The following is a 4,052-nucleotide window of genomic DNA, read 5'->3' as shown; positions in this document are numbered from 1 at the left end:
TGGGGGGGGGGGGGGGGTGGGGGGGTGTGTGTGTATGTATGAAAGCTGCTCGCCCCCCTGTTGAGACCCCTAAGGTGTGCACTGGACACCAGCAAATGAACTGGTTGCCCCTGCACTGCCTGAAGCACCCTGCAGTCCTGTGATGTAACTCAGGTGGAGGACCCGTGTTCCAATTTCACAAATGCTTTTTCCATTTTATGGAAACCAAAGCCTTGACTTGTGGGCAAATTGCATGGAAGCATCTCAGGGAGGTTTTTAGGTTCCGGCTATACTTTGCTGGAAAATCTAATGTTGCACGGGTCAAACTAATGCTTTCCCTTTCCATGCATGAAGTAATGTGGTATGCACTTGGAATGGTTACGTTTTTGAACACTAGATATGGAGTCGTGCTGAGAAACCCCAGGAGTATGACTACAAGTCCCCTTATTCTTCTGGAGGTTATAGTGCTCCCAGGGTGACTTGTAGCTCCCAAAGACCTGCTTTGTTGGGCACTCATAGGTAAAACTATGGCAGAAATGCAGGACCATTGCTAGTGACTGCATAGACACAAAGGCAGAGTTGAAGACTTGATCTCTGTGTTTATTTTGACCACTGTCCCAGAAGCTCTAGTATAGATTCTTATGGAGGTTGTCTGTTTCAGAAAAATAAAAATTCCTGTGTTCTAGAGCAATTTGGGGTTAATATCAAATGGATCTGGAGGCCTGTGAATGCCTCTGACTATGTGGGATTATAGGAGAAGTTTGGAGGTGGGGTGGGTAGAAAGTTCCCAACTGTAAAATAGCAACTAGCATATAGTTTTTGGGAGAAAATAATGTGTTTTGTGATGCTTTAAGAGTAGCACCCAGAGATACAATCAGAGCCTGTGGTAATGAGCATCGTAATGGGATGCAGAACTGAGATTCCAGATGTAGCTCTTAGCATTGTTTCTGGACCTAAATGCATGATGAGTTGTCATTAACACGGCTTTCTGATGAATTACGGAGGGGTCTGTAAATGGTTATGAAAGTAGAACAGCAGTATCTGCAATGCTCAGAAGGGGAAGGAGTCACAGAGGTAATTACCAACTACATCACCTTAGTAGTGATGTAGAGTTCAGGGACACTGGTGCTTAGGTGAACTGATGCCAGAGACCACTGGCAGTGTGTGTGTATTCCCTATTGGCAGCCTCCTAAACTGCAGGAGTATGCAGCTGTAGAGGCCAACACGTATTTGACAAAGTATCTTTGCCAAAAACCAGCTTAGTTTGCACCACAGCTGCTTGGCTGTATTTAGTTATGCTATTTAGATAGAAGTTGGACTTCCTTCATTTTCTCAGTTTTAAGTTCATTGCTTCAGGAGGTTGCCCTTCATAATCAGTTTTCCCAATTACATGGGATGGGAGGAGTGGTACACAATATAGTTGCTCTAGCTTCTTTCCTGTTCTTAATAAATGAAACTTGGCTGCTGTTTGAGATCTTCTTTCTCCATGCCTTTTTCTTATGAGCTATCTCTCCAGCAGCTGTTTTCCCATGACTGCTCGATCCAGTTATCTTTCTGAGTTACCAATGTTTATTTTTTCTGCAGCTGTATTTCTTCATTTAAAAGTTATAGGTTCAGTTCTCTAGGTCTAAGTTTTATTGTAAATGCAACATTTAAATGGTGTCAAGATGTAAGATAGTGGGTTTCCTCACCCCTGAAGAATTAAGTGGGAGGAGTGGGAGCTCTGAAACGAACACTTAGATGGGAGTAACACTTGTTATATAAAACAAAAACCCCGAGTTTCAGATTTATTGTTAGTGCTCTGTATGCCACCTGCTTTCTGAAGGCAGAACTCTGAAATATACTTGACCTTAGTGTCTCTTCCCTGAGGAGTCTCTAAGAGGTCGTAAGAAGTTCAGCATCTCAGAATCTCTTTTAAGAATGGATCAAGGTATGAGTCTTGCTCTTAACGATGTGTTGATGATGGTGTTGGCAAATAGTCTGCATAGCAGGGTGTTGCTACAGTCCAGTATCTGTTCCCATTGCCACCATCTCAGTATACTGAACATTTATTGGATGTACTGTTTAGAAATTTGCAGACATATCCATGGGTTATCCAAATGCAGATGAACTCTTTTGTTGCTTACCTAAAGGGGGAGCACACAAGCGTTAGGGGGATACCATCTCTTTTCAGGCTTCCTGTTGTGCAGACTAATTGAATTGCTGGCTGGCACCTACAGATCTTACCAGACTGTAGCTGCCTGGCCCGTAGTGCTTCCCATAGCACTGTCATGCTGAAGTGCACAAGCCGAATTGAATGTAATGCATTGTGTTTCAAATTATGATACTGAGTTTCTGTAGAGAACTCACCTGTTAAAATGATAACCAAGATGACAGATTTAACAGCTGGCCTGCCTCAAACTCCTTCCTTTTGTCAGCTGTACACATTTGGCTTCTCCGGTCAAGGCAAGTTGTCCTCCAGCTTCCACTGAAAATGTCATTCTAGTCTTGAAGCTATTTTTCTTTTTATTTATTTTAAAATTTATTTATTTTCTTTCAGATTTAGACTGTACATTCCTGTGCTCTTGTATAATAGCTGGAAAATTATTCGTAATTTTGACATGACAAACACAGCAGCGTTCAAGGTCTGGGTTTGGCAAATAGGAGGAGGGCTAGGCTAGACCCTGGCTTGTGCTACAACAAAAGATGTATTTGTTCATCCAATCTTTCATTTATACACAAAAAAACCCCAAACCACCAAACAAAAAAAAACCTGTCTTCAAGCCTTAGCCATTTTATTCAGTTTTTTACTTCTTTTCTTTCTGGATGCAAAGCCTTCTACTTCTGTGTTTCTATATAGTCAGTTATTGGCCAGTTGGCAAGCTGCTCTTGAACTGGGAGTAGACGATTGCAGTAGTTATTCTATAGTTATTCCTTCCTCCCTTAAAATGAGAGTAGAAATAGGATGGCACTCACTCTTTGCCAAAATAAAAATATAATCCAGTAAAGCCAACTTTGCTGAGTTAACTTAATTCTGTGATGGCCTGCTGTCCACAGCATGTCACATGCCTTTGCCTACCATAATCCTGCAGTCTCTGCATGAATGGTGCTCTTAAGACTCAGTCTCTCTTTCATGAATGAATTTCTGTGTGCTTTTAGACATGTGAGAGCCTTAAGTCTTGGGCCTCTCAGTGTAAAAACTGACAGGGTGTGCTTTGGTTTTGTTGGTTTTTTTTTTAAATTTTCTGCTTCAACATATTGTTTATCCTTCCCACAATAAAGATTTCCCACTTAAGGTTGAAGCAGCATAATCTCTAACTGACTTGAAAACCTAAAACTGCAGGAACAACCAGTAGCAGGGGAAAAACCCGATGTAAAAGGGAGCAGGAAATCTGTGGCCACATCACTGTTTTGCTGTTCCCATTCCACTGTCTAGCAGTCACCCTGATCTATACATCCATAGGGGATATAGGAGTTACCTGATTTAAAGCAAAATCTGTAAGACATGGGGCAGAGGATGTTTTCAAGCAAGCATCTGAAGTAGATGTTTAATACTGTACAATTACTTTCCCGCAGGGCAGAAGCTGTTCATATAATTAACTTGGCTAAGAGGGACTATTGCATGTGCCTTTCTCTTTGGAGTAACAGGTCAGAGAATGTTTATTCCTTTCTTATACACACTGTAGGCTTGCCTACATCCTGGCCCTGGTCCCAGTTATTACTCATTTCCCTAGAGAGAAGGGGTATGTTATGCCTGAAAGATGATAGCCTGAATAAAGTTGGATCCCCTTGCTGGGGATCCTTGCACTGGATCTTGCAGCTGACTGTCCTTTATTAACCCAGTATTTGTCTTGAGAAGTCCTGGTGAAGTCATTAGTTTGGAAGGTCACTAAACACAGACTTGGAGCAGAATTGCTTTTCAGGCCAGGAAGGGAGACTGAACTGTACATTGAAGAGTTGAGCAGTGCAAGCAGAGGTTTGTATTAACCCTTACAGTATTGTAAGACTGAAATTTTTGATGCTGCCTGCACCGATTTTTTTTTTTCCCATCCAGCCTGACTGATGGCAGTTCAAGAGGAAAGTGTGAGTTCTGG

Source organism: Corvus brachyrhynchos, unplaced genomic scaffold (genome assembly GCF_000691975.1).
Source record: "Corvus brachyrhynchos isolate BGI_N302 unplaced genomic scaffold, ASM69197v1 scaffold115, whole genome shotgun sequence".
Lineage (NCBI taxonomy): Eukaryota > Metazoa > Chordata > Aves > Passeriformes > Corvidae > Corvus > Corvus brachyrhynchos.
Note: the sequence above shows the minus strand (reverse complement) of the source record.